Genomic DNA, 12,495 nt, shown 5'->3' on the forward strand with positions numbered 1-12,495 from the left:
ATGAATGTAGAACAGAGTAGTGGAGATTCTTTTCCCATTGTATTTTGCTCAAGACATTTCCCCAAAAATAAGTTGAGAAACATGATATTGAGACGCGAGACCTCAGAAACAGGGCGACTGAGCACAAGAGGGATTGGGGACGGGAGGGAAATGACTGCAACTTGCTCCCAGGGACTGGAGAAATTTAAAAAATAAAAAGAAAATAAAAAAGAGAGTCGAAATCCATCAGTCTTCTGTGCTAGTCCCCCTCACCTCATCCTCCTCTTCTTCTTCCCCTTCATCATCATCTTCATCTTCTTCACCTTCATCTCCTTCCTCATCAATATCTTCCAAGCCTTCTTCTTCTTCATCATCATCATCATCGTCACCATCTTCTGCCTCTCCCTCTTCATCGTCCATATCAGGAACCAAATAGTACTGCAAGGGGTTTGGCCAAATGTCATCTTTGATGACCTCTCCTAACTCATCTGCACCTGCATCAGCGTGGTCAGTAAACCAGGTAAAGAAGCTCTCTGGCTCTTCATCTTGTCTCTTCCTGCTGGCCTTATTCTGTGTTTGATGTGAGCGTTTTGTCAAATCCTTTCCAGATTTCCATTTGATTTCAGTGGACTTTGAAGATGGGTCACCACTCTCATTCAGATGAAATTCTTTGGAGAGAACTTTATTTTCGAAGTAGGGATTTTCATCAAAATATAAAAAAAAAAATCTATTCTGTAGCCTGATTTAATGTCTTCAAATTCTGTTACTTCAACTCTGATTAAATAATGCAGAGCCTCTTCGTCTTCCTCCCCAAGCAGTGCAGACACTTGTGGATGGTTGACAAATGTGGTTACCCCAAAATTTGGGATTTTCGCGATCAATTCTGACCTCTTCTGAAAAAATGTTTGGCGGAGTTTGTTATATTTTTGTTCTACTTTTAGTATTTCCTCACTTGCTTGTTCATTAAGTCTGTCAATTTCATTTTGTACTTCATCAATGTGTTCAATTCCTTCTTGCTGTTCTTTTTCTCCCTTCAGCAGGCCGGGAGAGGCAGACTTGTCCTCCAGTTTCGGGGAAGGAGCCAATTTGGGTTTCTTGGACTGAGGCAGAAGCACAGATTGCCGTTTCAGGGCCATAACACGAGGGAAGTGGCTAGAGGCCAGAGGCCAGATGCAGAGAGCAGGAAGAAACTCACAGGAACTCCAAAATAAAATTCTTAAAGGAGAAAGGAGGGTCTGTGTGAATCTTTTTGGGCTGTGAAGCTCTCCTCAGACAAGATCTAAGAGGGGTAAGTGAGCAGGGAATGCCCTAGATTCCCTTTCCTGTTTAAAAGTAGACTCTGCACAAAAGCTTCCTTTACGGCTTGAAGCACATCTTCCTATCAGAAGCATAAACATTATCACTGAACCAAAGCGACTTCTACTTTCTCCATCGGAAACTACCTGGAGATGTTGCAGAATGAAGTCATGGTACCATTCTAAACTACATGTGGTTTAGGTATAGCTCGAGAGATGGTTGGTGGAAAGTCACTCTGACCTAAGTGCAGTCTAGTAGTCAGGATCACTGAGTGAATCAGATGGTGGGATAAGGAGTGTACAGTCCACTGATGGCTAACTCCACAGGAACAGCCCCTTTCCCTTTTGTCTTAGGATTGCTGCTGCTGTGATAAAACACCAGGACCAAAGCAACCTGGGTGATGTGGGATGTCCTTCTCTATATGTGATGCTTTCGCTGGCTGATGAATAAAGCTGTTTTGGCCAATGGCTTAGTAGAGTAAAGCTAGGTGGGAAATCCAAACAGAGAGAGAGAGAGAGAGAGAGAGAGAGAGAGAGAGAGAGAGAGAGAGAAGGTGGTGTATGTAGCCATGTAGCTGCCGAAAGAGAAAGACACCACCAAAACCTTATCAGTAGGCCACACTCTCATGGTGATACATAGATGAATAGAAATGGGTTAATTTAAGATGCAAGAGTTAGTTAATAAGAAGCCTGAGCTAACTGGCCAAGCAGTGTTGTAATTAATAAAGTTTCTGTGTGATTATTCGGATCTGGGTGACCAGGAAACGAAGTGCCATCTCCATTTACACTTGGGGAGGAAAGGGTTTATTTGGCTTACACTTCCTACCATTGTTCAGCAGTTAGGGAAGTCAGGATAGGAATTCAAACAGAGCAGGGACCCAGAGGCAGGAGCTGATTCAGAGGCCATGGAACAGTGCCACTTAATGGTTTGCTTTTCCATGGCTTGTTCAGTCTGTTTTCTCATATAACCCAGGACCACCAGCCCAGGGATGGCACCACCTGCAGTGGGCTGGGCTCTCCCCTACTTCTCACTCATTAAGGAAATGCAGTCATTTTCCCTATCGAGGTTCTCTCCTTCCAGATAATTCTAGCTTCTGTCAAGTTGACATAAAACTAACTGGCACACCTTTTCTTGTCTCCATTACTAAGATGAATGTCTCTGGCTTATTCAAAGAAACTTTTATCATAAATTGTCCCTTTATCTTAGTTCTCTATTAGCCTAGTAAGTAGTATAGAAAGAAGGCTTAAAAAGACCAAGACGGAATGAAGCATTTTCTCAAACAATAGTTGAATACCTCGGCAGTTTGATCAGCAGAAGTCCATCGGTGACCCAGCACTTTCAGGTCATTGGTAAAGGCACTGTTTAGGTTCTTTGACTGGTCACACCATAGCTACCTTAAGCAGATGTCTGAGGAAACCATTCAGAAATCAGTTCCTTCTCCCTTCCTTACTCAGTGTCAACTCTGGGCAGGTAACATGCTCAGCTCTGTGTGTGTAACAGTGAATCCCTGAGAAAATGGATGTGAGAGACCTGCTTCAGAAGGCCATGGCTTTACAACAATAAATACTACTTCTCCTTTGAGATATGTATCTGTTTTCAGGAGACAGCAACATGGAAGTAGTAATACCCACTGAACACTCTTCGTCTTGTCAAGGTCTGCGCTTTCTTACGAGCTCCACCTGAGAGCTGATACACCCACTCACTGGTCATGTACCCTCAATCTATTTCACCTCCATCCTACTAATTCCCAGATTCTGTCGTTGTCTCCTACTTCACAACAAACATTAAAGTCACTTAACTTGTATTTTCCAAACTCTTTTCCACTTCCACTTTCAAATTTATGCCAGTTCTATCCATTTAAGGAAACCCCCAAGAAAACAATCTGTAACCTTTACAATCTTTGAAAAAGATATTAAAGGCTCTTAAGAAAAAAATAACATGTTAGACTACTCAAGAAAATCTTTAAAATACAAAGAAGCAGAAAAGAATATCTTCCATAAAAGATAGTGCAGTATATTTTGAAACTTCAATAAGTGAAAGGGTTTGATATTCAATAAAAATGGAAAATACATGGGATATAACAACATGTTCAGAAACAGATTCAAATGCCTATCGAGTTTTGGCTTATCATGAAGGTGACATCTCTAACTGGGTAAAGAAGGAAGAATTCAAAGAATGATGTTGGGGAACTAGCTGGCCACTAGAAAAAAAAAGATTAAAACTATATTTCTCTCATCAGAAATAAATTCCAGATGCGTTATTCAAATGCAAGAAATAAAGGATTTAGAGAGAGGCTTAAGGAATGAGAAGTGTCACATTTATCTTATTTCCTAAAATAACTAGAAAAAGTGTAAGAAACAATGGTTTTCAAGCATTGGATGACAAAGTACAATAATCCCTGGGAGAGAAGCACCAACGGCAGGAGCTCAGAAACACTCAACCTAAGGCCTGGAGAATTTCCAGGCCATACCATGAGGAAAGAGAAGCCAGCTATCAGGACCTCATTACACAGAAAGGATGAGGCCCAGAGGCCCAAGGCTGCTAGAGACCAGAGTAGTGTCCAAGGCTAGAGAGATACTAGAGTGATTTCCAAGGCTAGAGAGACCAGACTGGTGTCCAAGGTCGCTAGAGATCAGAGTGGTGTCCAAGATCACTAGAGACCAGAGTGATGTTCAAGGTTGCTAGAGACCAGAGTGGTGTCCAAGGTCACTAGAAACCAGACTGGTGTCCAAGGTCGCTAGAGACCGGAGTGGTGTCCAAGGTCACTAGAGACCAGAGTGATGTTCAAGGTTGCTAGAGACCAGAGTGGTGTCCAAGGTCACTAGAAACCAGACTGGTGTCCAAGGTCGCTAGAGACCGGAGTGGTGTCCAAGGTCACTAGGGACAAAAGTGATGCCCAAGATTGCTAGAGACTAGAGTGATGTCCAAGGTTGCTAGAGACCAGAATGGTGTCCAAGGCCTCTAAAGAAGAAAGTGGTGTCCAAGGCCACTAGAGACCAAGACGATGTCCTATCAAAAAGAGGATGATGCAGAGAGTAAGTGCTGAAATTTTAGAGTCTCCTGAGAGAAATCAACCCCAATATGCTTTAGCAGACACGTAGGGGTCAACTAGTGGAGATGTCCAAAGCCAGGAAGACAGCCATCTGAAAGGACTAGAAGGCATGCCTCAAAACAGGCTCAAAATGGCCCTACTCAGGATTGGAGAGATGGCTCAGTTCACTGGCTGCTCTTCCAGAGGTCCTGGATTCAATTCCCAGCAACCACATGGTGGCTCACAACCATCATCTGGCATAAAGGCATACATGCAGATAGAGCACTCATACACATTAAATAAATCTTTTTTTAAAAAAATAGCAAAAGCACAAGAAAATGTCTATGAAATCTAACATTTTGTATGTTAATCTAAAATAAATAAATAATATTATTAAAAACAAACAAAACAAACACACGAGCAAAAAGGTCTTATTCTCTCATCTAGAAACTATAACTGGATGTTTCTCTCCTGCTTGCCAATTCCCAAATAACTACTCAGAGGCTTAATATTAATTATAAATATTTGGCTAGTAGCTCAGGCTTATTACTATCTAGCTCTTACATTTAAACTAACCCATTTCTTTCTATCTATCTATCTATCTATCTATCTATCTATCTATCTATCTATCGCCATATGGCTTGAAGCTTACTGGTGGTGCTCTGGCATATTGTTCCTTGGCAACTGGATGGTGACTCCCTCTGACTCTGCCCTTTTTCTCCCTTTATCTCTATTTGGATTTCCCATCTGACTCTATTATGTCTGGCTATTGTCCAAATCAGCTTCTTTATTAACCAATGGTAATAAAACATATTCACAGCTTACAGAAGGGCATCCCACATCAAGAAACACCTCGGTATTGACAAGGCATGATGTTTGTCTCTTTAATGGGAGGAGTTTTTCCTTCAAAATACTATTCTTGTCTTGACTAACAAGATCCAAGTGGACTAGAACCAGACTCAAGAATTAGTGTTGGGTGTAGCTCAGTGGTAGAGCACATGTTTAGCACATGGTGCAAGGTCCTGGATTTTATTTTACTTAAAATAGATTCGTCTCTCATACAACACATCACGACTACAGTTTCTCCTCCCTTCATTCCTCCCAGATCACCGCCCCAGGTTGTCTCTCTCCCAGATCCATTCCCAGCTATTATCTATTCAGAAAAGAGCAGGTCTCCCAGAGACAAGAACCAAGCACAACGAAACAAAATACAATAAAATGAAGCAAAATTTCTCCCAGAGTCTGGACAAGTCAACCCATAGGAGGAAAGTAGTTCCAAAGCAGGCAAGAGAGTCAGAGACACACTTGATCACACTGTTAGAAGTCCCACAAAGACAACAAGCTAACAGCCACAACATATATGCAGAGGACCTTGTACAGACCAATGCAGGCCCTGTGCCTGCCATTTGAGTCTATGAGCCTGTATACAGCCTGCTTAGTTGATCGGTGACCGTTCTTTTGGTGTCCTCCATCCCCTTCTGACTCCTACAATCTTTCCACCCCCCATTCCATGGGATTCACTGAGTTCCGAGGGAGGGACCCAATGGAGACCTCCAATTTAGACTCTTTCTCTACATAAGGTCTGGCTGTGCATCTCTGCGTCTGCTCCTGTCTGCTGCCAGAGAAAGCCTCCCTGAAAATGTTCAAGGCACCAATCTGTGAATATAGCAAAATATCACTAAGAATCATTTCATTGACCTTTTCTTTTTTAAAGATCCGTCGTATTTGGGTAATTGTAGGTCTAGATGCTGATTCTGGGTTTATCTTTGTTGGGTGGGTGTTTTGTTTCTTGACTTCTGTTTCCTCTATGGATTTTCAGATTGTGATGGCTGAGTTTTGCCTGTGTTGCTGGCCTGCTCAGCTGATGTGATCATGGGGAAGGCCTGCAAGTGTTGAAGGCTGAGACGCAGCAATGAGTGCGGAGAGGGAAGCCAGAAGGGGACAGTCCTCCAGAGGACAGAAGGCATGGACATGGGGGAGGGAGGCTGCAGCTGGTATTCTGATGCTGCAGTTCGGGCAAGCCAGGAAGACTGGGTCTGCGGGGAAATAGCAAGAGCAAAAGAAGTCTTCAGGAAGACTCCAGAATTTGATTCTTTATGTTATTATTACAATTCATGTATTTCTGGAAAATTTGAAGTTTTACATGGATGGTGTATTTTTTAGTATCATGCCAAGAGATATTAGATACTGAGCCAGAAGAAAAGTAAATAAAAGTTATCCTCCCTTTTTATACCTTATTCATTAAATAATTTTTTGCATTTATTTTTGTTTTTTAAATATCATATTGAAATATAACCCCTTAGGGAATACGTTTGTTTGGGGGTGCTAAGCCTAGTTCCTAAGACAGGTTTCCCTAGTTGCAGCCCTGTGTAAAAGGTAGGAAAAAGGCATGTTCCTATGAAGTCATAGCTCTGTGGGGAAACACTGAGGAGATGCAGGGGCAACAAGTCATCTAAAAGAAAGGGAGACAAAAACACAAAGAAAAAAATGTATTAATCCAAATTCTCACTCCCTTCCCTCCTCCCATTTCCTCCACACACCCTCCCACCCCACCCCCTCCAATCCTCAGAGAGGGTAAGGTACATTGCTTTGCTGATCCAAGGCCCTCCCTACTATATCTAGGCTGAGCAAGGAATACATCCAAAGAGAATAGAATCCCAAAAAGCCAATACATGCAATAGAGATAAATCCTGGTGACACTGCCAGTGGCCCCTCAGTCTGCCCCAGCCATGCAACTGTCAACCACATTCAGAGAGACTAGTTTGGTCCTATATTTGTTCCTTCCCAGTCCAGCTGGAGTTGGTGAGCTCCCAAATGGTACTGGCATAACTGGATGTCAATATGTAGAAGAATGAAAATAGAACCATATCTATCGCCATGCACAAAACTCAAGTCCAAATGGATTAAAGACCTCAACATAAATCTGACCACATTTAACCTCATAGGAGAGAAAGTGGGAAGTAGTCTTCAATGCATGGGCACAGGAGACCACTTCCTAAATATAACCCCAGTAGCACAGACACTGAGAGCATCAATAAATAAATGGGACCTCCTGAACTTGAGAAGCTTCTGTAAAGCAAAGGACTCAGTCAGTAAGACAAAAATGCAGCCTACTGAATGGGAAAAGATCTTCAACAACCCCACATCAGACAAAGAACTGATCTCCAAAATATACACAGAATTTGATTCTTAACACTAAAAATAAAATAAAAATTCCGAAATCAAGAGTATTCACAAAAATGATTAGTATCTAACAATATAAAATTTCCCATTTCTGGGAGGAAGGATGGATGGGAAGAAGAGAGAAAAGGAGGGAGGGGCAGAAGGAGGGAGGGAGGGAGGAAGGGAGGGACAGAAAGAGGGAGGGAGGGAGGGGGAGGGAGGGAGGGAGGGAGGGGGGAGGGAGGGAGGGGGGGAGGGAGGGAGAAATTTAGAGCTGGGCAGTGGTGGTGCATGCCTTTAATCCCAGAAGGTCAATCTCTGTGAGTTCAAGGTCAGCCTGGTCTACAGAGTGAGCTCCGGGACAGGCTGTAAAGCAACAGAGAAACCCTGTCTTGAAAAACCAAAAATAAATAAAAACAAAAAAGTGAATTTAAAGATGTATGAATATGTAACTGCATGTCATGTGTGTACACAGCTGTGTTTTTTTTTTTATTATACCCAGAATCAACTCTCTCTCTCTCTCTCTCTCTCTCTCTCTCTCTCTCTCTCTCTCTCTCTCTCATCTTCATAACACAAACCCCTCTGGCCTCTGATCAACCAGTTACCCATTCTCTTGTGTCTTCCTTTCCTCTCTTCTAGTCACTTTAATCCACCACCACACATTTTGTCCATGTTGGACTTTTTGTCAGGCTAAGTTATTTTATTTTATTTTATTTTATTTTACAGTTTTTGCTACCTCACTTCTTGATGAAAAACTAATAGCCATGTATAATTGAATGCTCCCTGTATGCCAAGACACATTTTAAAATATGCTTTATTTAACCATTAAAGATCTCAATGAGAATATGTAAGGACTATTATCACATTTCAAAACATGGAGAAGAAGGAAAGGGAACATTAGACAATCTGACTAAAACCACAGAGCTAGTAAATAAGTAATAGACTCTCTGAGAACCAGCATAAGCAGCCTGATTCCAGATCTGAACTTCTTGCTATGGCTTCCTTGATAGGTCTTACTTGGTTGTCCCTGTCACAACACGATTAATTCTCAGTGCTTGTCACCTCTACTTTCCAGCTCCTCCACTGCTTTGGGATAAATGTTCCTCTCACCTCTTTTCCTTCTGAATCCCTCCCTCTTCCTTGGTTTCTATTGCATGTTCTATTGCTTCTTGCGTTAGTTTCTTTTTTATTCCTGTAATAAAACACCATGACCAAGGCAGCTTATAGAAGAGGGAGCTTATATGGGCTTGTGATTCCAGAGGGTTAGAATCCATGATGGCAGAATGAGTCAGAAAATGGCAGGCATGACGACGGGAATAGCAGCTAAGAGAGCTTACATCATGAACAACAAAGAAGTAGAGAGCCCACTGGAACTAGTGATAGGCTTTGAAACGTCACCAGCCTGCCCCCAATGACATACTTCCTCCAGCTAGCCCACACCTCCTAAAGCCACCCAAACAGAACCATCAACTGGGAACCAAGTTTTCAAACATCTCAGCCTCTGGAGGACATAAACATTCAAATTACCACAACATAGTTCCTCAGGATTCTATCATTGGATTTTGTCTATTTCTGACTGTCTTGAAAGGACTTTCCACACAATGCTTTTTCTCTCTAAGTCCAGGAGCTTTGGGAGCAATAGATCCTCAGTTTTCCTTAGTATGCATCAACCAAAACATGTTTCCTAGGCATCAGTATTTACAAATGTCCAGAATTGTACCCACCTTGCAGCTTCTCTTTGCTTTTCCTATTCTGTTTATTATCTGTTAGATAACTCAGTAGAGTCATAAACCCACTCTTGTATTACTCCTTATCCACTTTTTCTAGTTAGTTCTGGGTTTTTTATCCATCTTAGTCACCGTTCTTAGTCACTGATATGCAAAGACGCCATGACTAAGGCAACTCTTACAAAAGAAAACATTTAATTGGGAGACTTGCTTACAATGTCAGAGGTTTAGTCCATTATCATCAAGGCATGGCAGCAGGCATGAGAGGCAAGGTACTACAGAAGGTGAGAGTTACGTCTTGATCCACAGGCAGAAGCAGAGAGTCCATGGGCTTGGCATGGGCCCTTGATACCTCAAAGCCTACTCACAGTGACACACTTCCTCCAACAAGGCCACACCTCCTCATCCTTTCAAATAGTTCCACTCCCTGGTGACTTAACATTCAAATACATGAGCCTATGGAGGGCATCCTTATTCAAACCACACTGTCATAGAGCTCTAACATGACAACTGTATATTGTCTTGTATGTAGTCTCTTGCTTTAAAAACGCTCTTCCTACTGCTATGAGAGTAGTCTGAAGTCAATGTCTGGTCATTTTAATAGCGCATCTAAAGTCCTCCATGGATGCTTACCACCAACAATGACAGAAAGCCGTCCAACTTCCACAGTATATCATTGGGTGATTCTATTAACTCTACACACATTTGCAGCCTAACCTCTATGCCATTTCACCCTGACTGCCCTCTAGGTCTTGAACTAATTCCCTAGCACAACGTCCCCAAGTTTTTGCACCTCTTGGTCTTTTCATAAATTGTTCTCAGTATCATAGATGGCTTCCCAATCTTTTTATGGTTGGAAGACCTGATAATATTCTAAGATGAAGTCAAATGACACTCTCCATGAAGTCCTCTTCAACTTTCCTAATGGAAACTGCCTTTTCTCAGCAGCCTGACAGCACAAATATCTGTTATATAATCTGTCACGAAGCATTTGCCTGCAGTCACAGTTTGTTCAAATGACTTGTTTGTTTGCCTGACTCTGCACTCAACTCCTACGGGGGTCTATGATGTTATCTTATTTAGTTTTCTTCTTAGCTCTAGGTATGTGTATTTTGTTCTGTGATATGTTAGAGATCAGAAATTTAAAAATTGTAAAATCCTTTAGTTGAATATCACATTTGGTCACTAAAACATGAATTTAGATTATATTCTATCAAATTTATAAAGTCGGTATTTTCCACCTAAGTATGAACCCCATGCCCAGAAGTAGTTGGCCTATACAAAACAAACACTGTGAGGGTTTTTGTTTTTGTTTTTTTGGTGGGCTTTTTGTTTCTTCTTGACTTTGGGGGGTTCTTATTACTATGTTTTTGTTTTGTTTTGATTGGGTGGGTAAGAGGTGGGGGAGTATCTGGGAGGAGTCAGGGGAGGGATAAAATCATTAAAATATATCATTTGAAAAATTGTTTTTTAATTTTAAGAAAAACTAATGTTACTTATGTCTCCAAGCTGAGAGATTTGTAAGTCAGTTCAGTTTCCTGTGAGATATTTTTTTAATCAGTGCTAGGCTTCTTGTTATCATCTCCAAATGTTCATTAATTGTGAACTATAGGAAATTTACATTCCAGATACTACATTGCCATGAGAAATAAATACTAAATTAGTTACTCAAGTGTGATGCAAGTTGATTTCCATGATATATGGCTAAAAGGCAAGGAGGGACACAAGGCATATGACTATCAGCTAAATAATCACTGTACAAAAGTGAAGTTGGGGCAGTTGCTACACAGAGATGTGCATATATCTCTAGGCTGAGATGTGTAGAGATGAAGGACACTGGCTTCCCCTCCAGAGTTTTCTGAGCAGGGCCAAGGGATCAGAAGCAGGACCTCCCGTCTTCTCTTTCACCTTTACAACTCAGGACAAGTAAAGTTATCACTGCTTTTTATAACAGCCCCACAACGACTGTGGCCCATAGCTTTGCTGGCAAATTCTTTCCCTCACTTTGCCTGGTCTCTTCCAATCTGCCCTGCTTAAGAAACATCCATTACCTTACTTCTATAAGTAATGAATGTACAAGGGCTTGCAATAGCCTGCTTTTAAATCCATGGGTACAGGGAGTGTAGTTTACTTTTAAATTGGGTGAAATTCAGAAAATAACTGCCCAAATGATTAAACAGACTGCAGAGACAGTTTTATTAAAAAGACGAAAAGTCCCAAATCTGTGTCATTTGACTGACAGCAGGGTTAAGTTGTGGTTAGCATAAGCAAGTACTTGCCATGCTCAAATACCAGAAAAGGGGAGGAGAAATTGAAAAAGAATAAAACAAGACGTATCCAAATGAAAGTCTTGGTCCATCCATCCATCTATTTATCTGTCTGTCTCTGTGTTTCCAGAGCAACTCCTCCAGGGAAGCAATGATGTCTCATCCTTGCCATCCTAGAACATCTCTATCTTCTCAGACTTACGAGTCCCCACCAGAGTAAGAGATATTGTCACTCAGACACTTCTGTACCTAAGCATCTTTCCCTATCACCAGGTGCTCCATTCCATTCCACTAGACACCAGCTTGTTTTTCTCAATGCCTTGGGCACAGTCAATGTGGATCAAGGGGATGTTCTGTCCAGAGAACAAAATTATCAGTCCCAATGATGAGGCTTGGAAATACACTTGCTTGCAGGTCCCACTTGCCATCAATGAGCTTAAGGAATTAACACGAATTCTCTTACAGAGAAACCAGTGGAACAGCGCACGCCTGTAATCCCAGCACTCAGGAGACAGAAGCAGATGGATCTCTGTGAATTTGAGGCCAGCTTAGTCTGTAGAGCCAGTTCCAGGACAGTTAGGGTTGTTGCACAGAGAAACCCTGTCTCAAAAAACAGAAGAAGAAGAAGAAGTAGAAGGAGGAGGAGGAGGAAAAGGAGGAGAAGGAGGAAGAAGAAAAAGAAAAAGAAAGAAGGGAAGAAAAACAAACAAAGAAAGAAAAGAACGAAGGAAGGAAAGGCTGGTTTAGTAGCATCCTTGCACTGACGAGCTTCTGCAGAGCCTTTCCTGGAACACAGAGATCTGTCTACAAGAATGCCATGATAATTGTGCACTACAGGGATCATTTTTGATTATTTGTAATCTTTATGCCGGGTCCCTCAACTAATGTGCCTATTGCATGACTTGAATTTCCTAACTACTAGTTCCCAGTTTATATTTAGGCTTCTGTGTCAGTGTGCTCAAGGATGTACATAATACATAGAACAATTTGTGTGTGTGTGTGTGTGTGAAATCATCCGTGACTCTGAATGTGT

The 12,495-nt window shown here is 41.7% G+C and overlaps 1 pseudogene; it reads right to left on the reverse strand.

Moving 5' to 3' along the window:
* Positions 1-225: 225 nt before the first annotated feature.
* On the reverse strand, positions 226-1,115 carry LOC130889997 (protein SET-like; annotated as a pseudogene).
* Positions 1,116-12,495: the final 11,380 nt, after the last annotated feature.

This window comes from Chionomys nivalis, chromosome 18, assembly GCF_950005125.1.
Source record: "Chionomys nivalis chromosome 18, mChiNiv1.1, whole genome shotgun sequence".
NCBI lineage: Eukaryota > Metazoa > Chordata > Mammalia > Rodentia > Cricetidae > Chionomys > Chionomys nivalis.